The 12,731-nt window shown below is 43.2% G+C and overlaps 1 protein-coding gene across 18 annotated transcripts in view; it reads left to right on the top strand.

Annotated features, from left to right (window-relative positions):
- TENM3 (teneurin transmembrane protein 3) overlaps window positions 1-12,731 on the top strand; it is a 1,287,001-nt gene that overhangs the window by 867,894 nt on the left and 406,376 nt on the right. The window contains exon 1 of one of the 18 annotated variants that reach the window (XM_058025029.1): window positions 10,223-10,278. The exons of the other annotated variants lie outside the window; for them this stretch is intronic. The gene's annotated coding sequence lies outside the window, so the exon portion shown is untranslated. Of the gene's footprint in view, window positions 1-10,222; window positions 10,279-12,731 lie in introns of those variants that run through there. 18 annotated transcript variants of the gene reach the window in all.

Raw genomic sequence — 12,731 nt, 5'->3', positions numbered from 1 at the left:
CCTGGGAAAGAAAATCCCTAAGAACAATTTCTCCCAAGTATGAGAGGAATCATGGGGGTGGGGGGGGAAAGCAGAGAGACGCATTTCAAATTTTAGAAGTTGGCAACAGCTGCTGGTATCATATGCCAGGTTGACATGGGTGTTGAGCTCTTGACAGGAAGAAAGCAGTGACTGGCAGGATGGAAAAGGGCAATTGGAAGATTCTTAAAATGAAGATGAGTAGCTTAAGTTTGGTACTAGAGAAGAGGCTGCCAGAGGAAGAAAGTGCTGTTACCACAGTACCCAAAATGGCCAAAGTGGCAGGCTGTACAAACACAGCCTTTGCAGCTAGACTCAAGAAAGTCATAAGCCCCATAAAAACTGAATCAATAGGTGGTTTTATCTATTTTTTTTTTATTTCCATTATATGATTATTTCTGACAGAAACTACATCTATTGTTCTGGGATTATTTTGAGCACTATTTATTTTATAATTGAAAAATATAAATGCAGAGCTCAAGTGTTGCCAGCATATGAGCTGTAGATTTCTTCTGCTGCTTCTTTATAATTTTCCATTTCTTTATGACTGGTAAGAACAGAAAAGCTGCATTTTTATAGTGTGCATATGCAAAGGGTTTCACTGGTTTTTTACAAGTACTGAATATTTAAGAAAGAGGAACTATAGCTGTGTGCTTTAGAAAGCTTCCAAGAAGATTTGTGTTGTGAAATGGAGCTGCTTAGAACTATTTCCTTTTCCGTTTTGCCTTGTTGCAAGTCCTGTTCACAGAATCTTGGTACAGCTTTTCTCTGAGTTGGCAAATGTTAGGATTGGCATTAGTGCTGAACTGGGATTTAGGTTTTCTAAGGTTCAACCCTTTTGTCTGAATTCAGGGACTTGCTGTGATATCATCAACACATCATAGGTGTTCAGTGGTCTGATGACAATTTTGGCTTTTAAAAGATCCTGCCATTTTGTCTTCTATTGAAAGCTTTGATGAATGAACTATTGTGGATGTGGTGTTGGTCCAACATAATCCAAGAGAAGTAATATAGAATCAGACATGCTCCATGCAATTACACTGCATGAAATCAACAGCACAAATATTGCACTGCTATGATAGGAACTGAGAGCTGCAAATATGAAGCTAGAGAAAGCAAAATTGGGGTTTCTGTTGTCATCCTGCATTCTACTTCATTCTTCTGTTTTTAAATTCTGGAAAAAAAGGAACTCATACATACATATATTTCTTTTAAAATAAAGAATATATACATCCAGAAGCTGTGGGTGTTTTAACATCGCCTCAACTAATATAGGTTGTGTGTAACAGACAACTGAAAGAAAACACAAACAGAACGTTGAAAGCATGTGATGGATTACAGAAGTCAAAATTTGTATCAGACTCAAAACTGTATCAGCTGTTGGTAGTTCTCTAATGCTGAGGTGAAATACGTAAAAGACTACAGGGACCTACTTAAACTGTGATATTTGTGCATATGGAAGTCATGTTCTGAATCTGAGATGAATATCGTGGAATCCAGGTTTATATCACTTAGGTGGCTGAAGACAATTCTGTTCTGAACTGCTATTTTAAATCAGAATTATATTATAGACAATTATTGTTTAATTTTTTTATTACTGAAGACATTTGGAGTTTCCTTATTTAGTTTCTAGTGTTTTAAGAACTCTATATATTCAATTCTATTTATTTCTGTTTTTAAAACAAACAAGCAAAACAAAACTGTATTTTAAATGTATTATGAACTTTTCTGAAGCCATAAAAATAAACACAGCTGAACAAAAAAGATTTGGAAATCAGGAATGAGGATAATTTTACATCCTGATATAGCGTAAATTTTTAAAAATTGACTTCTGGTCTAGCAAAGTTGGTACATGGGCATCAATATTGACATCTGTGCCAAAGTTTTTGTTGCAGTCTGTATTTATCAGTGCTTTTCTGTGTCACTTCCTTGGTTTTCCTAAAAGGTAATCTCTCTTGGAAGGATTGGCTTTCTGCATTATATTTCTGGTAACTTTTTAAAAGGTAAGGCCAACATGTGTAGCATAATACCATATCAGCACTGGAAGTCAGCATTTTCAGCCATTCTCTTTTCTTTCCCACAGGAACCTTGTTTTGAATGCCTAGGGGTATAAGCCATTTCAACCACACAAATTTAAAAAAAAAATCTTTCCATAAGAAGTAACATTCCATTGCCATGGAAATATATGATAAAATCTACAAATAATGTTCAAATAGGAAATAATGCTGATGAACACAGATCCCAACCCAAGTGTACTTGCATGCATTAATCAATAATAATAATAATAATAATAATAATAATAATAATAATAATAATAATAATAATAGACCATTTATGTTGCCATCATGAGATGTTCTGAGAATACATGAGAAGTGGTTATGCGAAAAAAGAAAACCACAGCTATTTTCTCTGATTAGCTCATACAGTTGGAAAAAGGACACAAGCTTTCAGATACAGAGTTCCTGCATCAGAATCCTCCATAAGTTATCATAGGAAATTGTTTCCATTAAAAGTAAGATAACACTTGGCAGGGAAAGTGCACATATATGTTTATATTTTTAAATTTTATAAAGAAGCACTGAAACATCCAAAGATTCCTCTTGTGAAATCAAGAGGAAAAAAGGGTTTTGTCTTTAAGCTGAAAAGACCCAGAAAGTTGTGAACTTAACTGGTATTTTTTTATAGTATAAAGTTCCATAGGATCTGTGTGTACACAGAGAGGTTGTAGCCCCATGGTAAATGTGTGATGTGCCTGTGTAAGGCTCAATAATCCAGCTCTTCTGAGGCAACTCCTGTGATTCCAAACCTCTGAGCCACTTCAAAGAACTCCTGTTTTAAAAAGTATCAAAGACATGCTGGGGGAAAAAAAATTATCCTCTGAATAGAGGACAGTACCTGTCCAGTGTTCCCAAAGAAAAGTAACTGTCATTGTGTGGAGTAGGCAATATTTGGGCCACAACAAATACTCAGTTTAGTATTTGCAGTCCCATGACATGCCAAGGGCTTTGTACTATTAGAAAAAGAAAGGGAATATTCCCTCTACCAGATACAAATCAGTGTTTATTTCTGGTGCTGAACATAAACACTGCTATTCAAGAAACAATAAAGCCTCTTCTCAACAAACTAGGAAACACAAGACTCCAACACAAAAGTATCTTTACTCTTTCAGAGAAGTTTTAGAAAACAAAGACATTAAAAAGAATACATTATTTTTAGGTTTGAGAGGTTTTTTTATTGTGGAGGAGATATGCATGAGCCCTTTACAAGCAGACAAATGGCAAGAATAGTTTCACAAGCAGAGTACATGTAATAGTCCAAATACAAAAGATGTAACAGCACTCACTTGGAGCACTCTGCCCCACCTCCGTCATGATTTTAATGTTTTGTGTGTATCAATAAAACCAATGAGCCATAGTATTATGTGCTTTCCTTTCTGGAAGACAAGGCACCAGCATGAGTTTTTAATATATGTACATGTTTTTTGTAAACAACACATACATTAGTGAAGATATTTCAGGATCTTGTGGTGCAGCCTTTCTGAGCTAGGGCAAAATTATTAGACTTCAAATTTCCATTTGTAGGAAAGTCCTGTAAACACCTTCAGCTACTATTTATTTGTAGGCTGCTACAATTATGCCATATACGATTTGATTATTAGGGTTAGCAGGACCATGGCTAATGGAATCAGTATCATGGCTACAGCAAGCTTTGTGAATTTTCTCTGCCAGTTTTCTGCATAACTACACTTGTGTCACTCATATGGCACAGGGGTTCTCTAACAATTAATTGTAAACCAGAGGGAAACTTTTAATGGACCTCTTCTTGGGATATCATGTTAAAAAAAGAAAAGTTCCCATGAGTGAAGTATAAGTTAGCTTTTCCAGGGGGGAAAAAAGGAATGAATTACATTTCTCTTCTTGTCCTTTAAATGAATAGCATAGTTTGGGTGAAATTATCAGGCAATTGCATGCCTTTTATGCAGATAATGCTATTTGATGAAAGCGGTGTTTTGATCTGCTGAGGATAATACAGATCCAGGGTTGGATTCATTGGTAAGAGTAAAGCTGTCTTCTGTGATAACTTCATCTCAGCATGAGGTCAGACGGGGAAAACTGGGATGGGGGATTAAAAAATGACACAGTCGGAGCAGTATTCAGTTCCCTGCTGTGCTCCTGGCTGCACACTATAGCTTATGTTTCTGATCTGTTATGGTATTGTCTGCTTTTCTCTCCCAGAGCAGAAAGAGATTGCTTAAAACTTTTCTTTTTTCAGCTACAGGGATTAGTTCAGTGCAGCTTTTTTAATTAAAGAAACTGTATCTTTTTCAATGTAATTTAAGGCTGTACAAGAAGGCCATCAGCATTCATAACTTAGTACTGTTACCTGCAACAAAGCCTAGCCATTCATTTTACATTCACAAGAAAAAATAACTATTAAGATTTGTGAGGGTTAAAATATGATGATTGGCCCTGTAACTGAAAGAATCACAGTTACCCATTGTCTCCTGAGAGTCTTCTGTGAAAGAACTTGAGTTTTCCTGTTATTTATCTGGGCTTTCCTAATTAAATCTCTGTGACATCAGAATGATGGTGAAAAAATATTCTGATGTGCCAAAATAGATCTGAGCATATCTTTTTCACAAAAAAATGAATGCAAAAATACTCCCAAATATTAAAATGGCATCTACAAAAAATGACTCTGTAACATCAGCCACGTCTGTATCAGAACAGTATTTCCACCCAACAGAATTTCTAAATATGTAACTAGTACCTTTATTAATAAGTAAAAACATGCAAATAACTGACACATGTTCATGATACCTAAAATGGTCAGTTTGTATGTATGGCTATAGATGTAGATGTGTATTTATGCATATATGTGTATATGTCTGTATTCATGTAGACATATAGATTTATATATCAATAGATATACACACAGTTACGTATATTTTTCAGCTCAGAGAGTTGAATTTACAGCACAATTTAAACAAGGTTAATAGCTAAAACCTTCAAATGTTTCAAATAAGGCCCATATGGTGATCACTTTACAAAGCATACAGGGACTGTGCTTAGGTTGCAACATACACATTTCCAACTAAATTCCATGCCAGATCAATTAGAAACAGTTCTCCTGAGCAGACAGGAACAAACACAGATTGTTACCACTCCACTGCCTGAACTCTTGTCTTCCAGGAATGAAAGCAGTCATCTTGAATACAACATATTTTACTACTAACAGCCTAAGATTTTTTTTTTAACTGGTAGTATTTTAATAAAATCTCTGTTTCAGCACATCAGAGCAATTAACATCCAAATTATGATAATAAAATAGCAGATTGCTATTAGAGCTTTTGGTTAGAGAGGTATTTTCCAAGACTGCATTTATTAGTGATGTCTTCTGCTAGAAGGAGTACATGGCACAGGAGAAAAAGAAAAGGAAAGAACCAGACAACAGAAAAGCACTTTTAGTTTCCTTTTTCCTCGTGCAATATGCTTTTCTTTAAATCATCTTTTCTGCACATTTCCTAAATCTGAACATTTTTCTGGTGGAATTTCTTGTTATTTTTTTAAATATGTCTTTTAGCTAGAAAGGAAAACAAAAATGTTAATCATGACTATGAAGCTTAGGTAAAACAAGGCCTCTTCTTTCTTGTAAATATCACAAATTCTGAATGTGACTTAATTACATAAACTTCTATATGTACATATAAGGTCTGTATGTTGACTTCCGAATTACTATAAATATTCTGCATTCCTCCTGTTAAAGGAAAATATGGATAGTTGCACCTATCTATAGTGGCTGGGAAAGTGTTATACCAGCAAACACAAATCTTACATTTTTCACGGCCTTGTGTAGTAACTCACACAATGATGGCAATAACGGCGCTTTGTGATGGCTCCTACTTATGAATACAAGGTGATTAAAATGATTATGGGCTTTGGTTTAGGGCCATAAGTTTAGCTCAGGCAGTAGTTCCTAATGCAGTGTTAACACAATATGAAAGGCATTTTTGTATTCCAAATCGTATGCAAACTCCTTCAGGTTCTTTCCTGAGGACCCAATGAAGAGGGTCAGCAGTTTTGTGTAGCTGAAGTGCATCATTTTCACCAGAGGTCAGCTTCCCATATAGCTTTATTTTATGCAGTGGAACACAAACTAATGTAGTGGAAAAGCATGACCCCCATTTAAAGGTTGATTTGTATGATAATCAGTACATTTAGTGGCTTCAAAATGAACGTGTGTAAGGCCCTATCTTGCTTTAATTAAGGTAATTAAGACATATTTCCCTCTGCAGACAGCTATTTAATTTTATGGCTTTGTCAGTGATCAGATTGGAATATTTGTTTTACAATTTTACCGCAACTCGATACTCGGGGAAGAGGTGCCTCTCGGTGTGCTGCTGGCGGCGAGGCGGGCGAGGCAGCAGCGCAGCCCTTGGCGCGGAGCGAGCCCCGCAACCGAGCGTCCGCAGCCGCTGCGCTCCGTCACCGCGGCCCCGGCACCGCGCCTTCCCCCGGCCCCTATTCCCCAAGTTTCCCGCTCGGTTCCCAGCGAGGAGCGGTGCGGTTCTGTCCGGGGCTCAGGGCAGAGCGCGGTCACGGCGGGTCCGTCACCTTCTGACCCGGCGTGGGCGCGGCGCGGGGGCTGCGCGGGCTCGGCCGTCCCGCCCGGCAGCCGGGGGGAGCGAGGCGGCTCCGCCGACAGCTCGGGAGCGGCCGCTCCAGCGGCTGCCAGCTCCGCAACTCCGTCCCTTCGCGGGGCTTGCACAGCGGCGGCAGCCGCGGAGCTGCCCGCGCCAACTAATGGGAACACTTGTTTCCATTTGATGACCAGCCGGCAAGACTGAGTCGAAAGGAAAACTTTTTTTTTTTTTTTTTTTTTTTTTTTTTTTAAATTAGAGTTGTGATTATGAAGTGTCCCGGCACAGGACAATGCTGCCAGTTGTTTCCGTTACGTAGAGGTAATCCCTACCTAGCTGCAGTAAAGAGCATCTTGACTCTTACCCCGAAGGAAAATGGATGGTTAGAAACAATTTCTTCCTCCATGAGCTGTAGATCCAGGATCGTTAACAATGCAGAGATCTTGAGATCTGGGGTTTTTTTCAGCCGTGCGAATATCCCAAAGAGCGTGGCGCCCTGGAACCAGAAAGTGCCGAAAAGCCTGGCAAAGCCCGAGATACTGTTCAAGTACGGAAGGACACGTTAAGAACAATTTAGGAAGTTTGCAAAGAACGTGACAATGTCTTGAATGTGTGTCGTCTTTTGGAGTTACTGGTAGATTAGTGCAGGAGCCGGCATGTCTCGCATCAGAGGACGTCCTGCTCTTTCCTCTCAGTAGCACCTACCGTCCAAAAAGATTTACTGATAGTCCCGTCTGAAAAAAAAAATATCTCTAAGTCGATGAGGAACGCATACCCTTTTGTTCTTTCAGTGCTGAAATAGTGAACTTACTGGAAATCTAAAAAATCCAAATGAGTAAGGAATAGCTGCTCTGTGATTTTAGAGAGTTTAATCACATTTAATAGTTGACATTAAGAAGATAGTTTCCTACAAAGCTCTAACTCAGATGTGCCTGCACACTTTTCAAATTAACTTAAACTCTAAGGGCTGAAATGTAATTAAATTAAAGTAAGCCTGGTAATGCTGCTTCAGTGATGTCCAAGTTAAGAGTGCCAAAATAACTTGTTCTTGCTCAAGAACTTCAAATGTGTATCAATAAGTAGTGGACTTTTGTTGTCTATCCAGTAGGCTTTGCACAAGGAAGGTACGATGTTACCTTTCTATTTATAATAAAGCAGCATCTTAATGTATTTGAGGGCAGTAAAAAGTTCAGAATGTTAATGGATTTAGCAAAGGTATTGAAAATGGATGAAGTAGTAGTGCAAAATACAGTGCTTTAAATTTGCATTTGCAAAACATAACTATAAATATTGTGTTAGCACTGTAAGCCAAAAGAAAAAAATTGTAAGTAAAACCCTGAGTCTACAAGATTGGCTTGTAGTTTAGCAGATATGCTTTTTTCTGTAACATGTAACAACAATTGCAGTATTTGGTGTAAGTTCAGGGTTGATTGTTCCTGTGTACCTAGCTATAGGCGTTTTGTAACAATGAATTTTGTGCAATTCACATTTTCACACTTTGAGTGCTTTCTTGTAAGAGCTAAACTCTTTGTAGTATATTTTATTTGAAAGACAAGGTCATGATGATTCCAATTCTGCCTGTATTGTCTGTGCACTTACCTGCACAGAACTCTCTCTCTCTCGAGGTCTCTGTGGCTCCTACTTTTTGAAATGAAATGCCACCACTTCAGAGCCACCCATGAAGTCAGTAGAGAGTATTAATTTAAATCCATTGGTTTAGTTGTTGTATCTTTAAAATACTTTGGCAAACCTCTATTTAATAGTAGTTACTTTTATTAAAACTTTTCTGGGGACGAAGACACGTCATTTCCATTTTAAAACACTTTTTTTCTCTTCCTTTCTGTGTGTTCATATAATGAATTACACACTGACTATTAAGTTAAAAATGCTTGAAACATTTGTGGTTTTGTATTGCACTTGCTGCATAACGGTGCTGTGTGATGCTGGCTCTGTGTGTGTGGTACCTGCTGTAATTCCCACATGCTGACCTCAGCACTGTCGAATCAGTTTATATACCCAGGCACCCTGTCTCTCGGGTCGAGCCCAGCAAAGTACAAGTGCAAAGAAAAACACTGGAGTAAAACACGGACATGTGAGAGAAAGCTGCTGGACTGATTATAGTCCAGCTGGCTCCCTCGCAATGCCCGCTGGTTACATCTGCAGTAACGTTTCCATGGTTAGGAGGTATTTCCAGTTATTTCAGGACAGAGGAGTACGGGGATTTTCCTTGGGAACCTTTAAGATAACAAAGTCGTGCATCTTTCATTACAGAGTCAGAGATGTGGTGGATAAAGTTAGGAAAATCAAAGTACTGCAGCGGGTAGCCAGCTAAACGTTCAAAGCTGCTCATCTGTCTAACTTCTCCGGGTGTTTCGCATCTCGTGTGTGAAACGCCTTTGAGTTTAAAAGGGAAGGATAAAGGCGTAAAAAGAGAGCGGTCCTAGATAGGTAGGTAGGTAACATCTCAGTGTGCGAAAAGTTACAGCTACTACTTTGAGCCGAGAGGTTGCTGAGGAGTCAGGGAGAAAAATAAGCAGAAGCGCCTTTGTACACCACGGAGAAATGGCTTTAAAAGCAGATGTTTAAGCTGTAATCAGGTCACTCGGCACCCGGCTCCCGCCCAACTCCGAAAATTGCCGGGGTGCGGCGGGAAGGCCGGGCGGGGGGGCTGCGGGTGCCCGTGCGAGGGGCGGGCTGCCGGGCCGGGGAGCGCCGCCGGCACCCTCCGGCCTTGCCGGGCGGCCGCGCCGCGCCCGGGCTGCCGGCAGCGCCCCGGAGCCTCGGCGGGCGGGCTGCCCGCGGCGCCGGCTCTGCTCGGCCGGGCGCGCTGCGCTGCAGCGGGGGAGCTGCGGATTCTTTCCCCAAATTCTTTCCCTCCCCTGATAAAAATAAATAAGTCCCCACGAAAAACAAAATGCAGCGGAGGGATGCTTCGTGCCCTGCCGGGTGGAGGGAACGCGCAGCGGAGCCGTGTAAGTTCATTAGTGTTTGCAATCAGGAGCACGCAGACACCCTCATCAGGGCAGACAGCGGCCAAGAGCCATTCATCAGCCTGAAGTGCCGCTCGCGGATGACCCCTAAATCACCGCCGGCGTCGTGGATGCGCTGATTAGGCTCAGCGTGGGAGCCGCGCCGCGGCACTCCATGCGAGCGGCGGGGACGGGGGCACAGCAGGCTGAGCGTCCGCAGCCCGGTGGGTCGTGTCCCGGCCTGGGGCGGCGCAGGGAAGCACCGGGGCCCTCGGCCGGGTCCCCCGCGTTACGGCGAAAGTAGGTGCTGGCAGCAGCAGCGGCGGCGGCTCCTCCCCGCGCTCCTCCCCCCCGGCACGTCGCTGTGCGCGTACCTTCGCCCTCCCCTCCCGTAAGAAGAGGGGCCAAACTCCCTGCCCGCCCGGCGGGGGAGGAGGCGGGGAAAGTGAGCTCCGCGGGACGCGTAAGCTCCCGCGGCGCGGGGCGCGGGCAGCAACTCGTGGCCCTCCCCCCGCCCGGCCCCCGGCCCTCCCCTCGCTCCCGCCCGCCCTCCGCTCCCGCCCGCCCGGCCTGACAAAGTGCCGGCGTGCGCCGCTCTCCCCCGCGCTGCTGCCGGGGCGCGGAGGCGGCGAGGCTCGCGGCGTGCCCGCGGTAAGTGGCGCGCTGCGCTCCGCGGCTGTCCGGCCGCCAGCGGGGAGCCGGGGCCGCTGCCCTCCGCCCGCACCGGAGCGGGCTGGGGCCGGTGCGCGGGGGCCGGCGGAGGTTTTCGCGGCCCTCCGTTCCCCACCTCCCCCACGGTGGCACCGTTGGCGGCGGGACTTTCGCCGGGCGGTGGGCGGGAGTCGCGGGGCGTCCCGGGACGCGCGGCTGCGGCCGGAGCGCGGCCCCAGGTGGGGCTACGCGGGCGCGGGGGAGCAGCAGGATGGGGCCGTGGACGCAACTTAACGTGGAAACTCCGCGGTGCCGGGCGGAAAACTGAGCGGGGGGGCGGGAGGGGTCTGGGTCTGGCAGCAGCGCTGCGCGGCCTCGGCGGCCTCGGAGCGGGGTCTGGGGCCGCTGCTGTGCGCGCTCCCGGGGGGCTGAGCGCGCTCCCGGCGGCGGCGGGACTGGGCACCGCAGCAGTTTCGGTGCTTTCCCAAGTCGGCATCCTCACTTTTGGAAGATAGACGGAAGTGTCCGCGCTCCTGTCCGGTGAGCGTAGCGGCGCGGGCGGAGGCGCGAGAGCTCGTCCGAGCAAGTTTCTGGAGGGTTCGGAACTTGGCGTTTGTTGGCTCGGCTGGGCGGGCGCGGGGCGCTCCCGGCGCGTTGGTCGAGCGGCGGCGGGCGGTGACGGCTGCCGGGTGGTCTGTGCTCCGGGGCTGCCGCCGGGGCTCTGCCTGCTCTCCTGCCAAAGCACGGCGGTCCTGAGCCTCGCATCTCTCATGGTCTAGTCAGTAAACTGTAGTGAAAATCGTGTTACCGTGCAGCGAAAACACATAGCGACCAAAGGAATTGTGTGTCACTGTGGTTTGGGGAGGGAAAGGGGTGGTCTCCCCCGCGAAATTCCAAACACTGCTGGTGTCCGGTGGGGTTTTTCTTCATGTGTACGTAGGAAGCACATCCACTGTTCTGTGGACTTAAAACTTCTATGTTCTAAAGATGCTTTTAAACAAAGTAATGTAAAAAGAGAACATACCCAAACTCCCATCTTGATGTGCTCACAGACTGTTAAACGTTTTTTAATAGGAGCAGTTTCCATAAGGTATCATGTAGGTGTAGCCTCCTTTAAGTAGTTAGATTTAAAATATTTTTGTAGGAAAACTTTGGCAGTTTTATTTTTCTACTTTCTAAATATCATGTGTCTCTTAAGCTAAGTCTTAGTTCAATGCTTGTTTGGTTTTATTTGACTGTTGCCCTGCATTTTATATTTACTTCCTCAGGGAAAGTATTTTGCTTCATACCACTGAAGAGGTGTAGTGATATTCTGTGGCTGTGTGGATCCTAAAATTCTGTCTAGTAAAGAACGAATTGAAGTATAAATGTTGTTCATCTATGGTCTTAGAGAAAAGTTAATTGTAAAACACTTGAAGGCACTCTCTGAAAAATACCACTGCTCTTGCCTTCTAAAATAATCCAAGTGCTATTCAGAATTATTACTACATTCACATCTAGGAGATTAGTTTAATATTGGATGCAGGGAAAATTTTTCATAAAATGTACTTTTATATAATACAAGAGTAGTTTGGAAGAAGGGCCCCTATGTGAATATACATGAAAATTGTATCACTTAAATTTTGGAAAAACATTGGCTTACAATTCTGAAGCTTTGCTACTATGAATTTGCTGGGTTACTTTCAATGGTCTAGTAAATTAGGGGAGGGAAAAAAGCCAATAGTACAGAAATATTAGATGCATACCTCTGATTAAAAATGGAAAGGGGCTCAGTGGAGCGAACACTGAGATAAAAGGTTCTGTTTAGTATGAGAAATACTTGACCCCACTGAGATTCTTTTGTTTAATATGTTTTGAAGAAAAACAATCCCAAATAACATTCATAATCCAGTTAGCAGGTTAAGACTGGTACTTCAGTCAAATCTCTTAGAGCTGGGAGTAATTATTCTCTGTTTAAATGAAAAAAGAGAAGAAAAGGATATATTAATAGAAACTAGATTTAAAGTTACAAATGAGCACATAATGGCTGCTGTAGTAAACATCTGTCTTATAGAAGCCCCATAAAATATTAGAAAATGAAATAATAACCTGGAAGTATTTTTTGTCATTTCCTAGCCTTAACAATTTACAGTCTTGGCTCGGTGAGATTCTCAGAACCTTTACCCTCAGTTAAAATCAGTGAGCGTTGTGCAGACTGACACCCCTGAAGATTGATGCAAAAACTCCCACTAACTTGCATCAGTTTTGGATTAGGCCCAATAAAAGCTGAGAGTGCCCAGCAACTCGGAGGATCAGGTGCTGTTTGTGAAGGGGCATTGTGCAGTACAGACATAAAGGACCAGAGATGCTGAGGCTTCAGGTCAGAACCGCTCTTATGTTTATACTTAATGCTCTGTTTCTATTATATAAAACTCATCTCTCTGTCAGTGAGTGAAACTATAAAATTCTTATAG

The sequence above is a fragment of the Melospiza georgiana genome, chromosome 5, assembly GCF_028018845.1.
Source record: "Melospiza georgiana isolate bMelGeo1 chromosome 5, bMelGeo1.pri, whole genome shotgun sequence".
Lineage (NCBI taxonomy): Eukaryota > Metazoa > Chordata > Aves > Passeriformes > Passerellidae > Melospiza > Melospiza georgiana.
The sequence above is the reverse complement of the archived record's forward strand: the minus strand, read 5'-3'. Positions and strand labels throughout refer to the sequence as shown.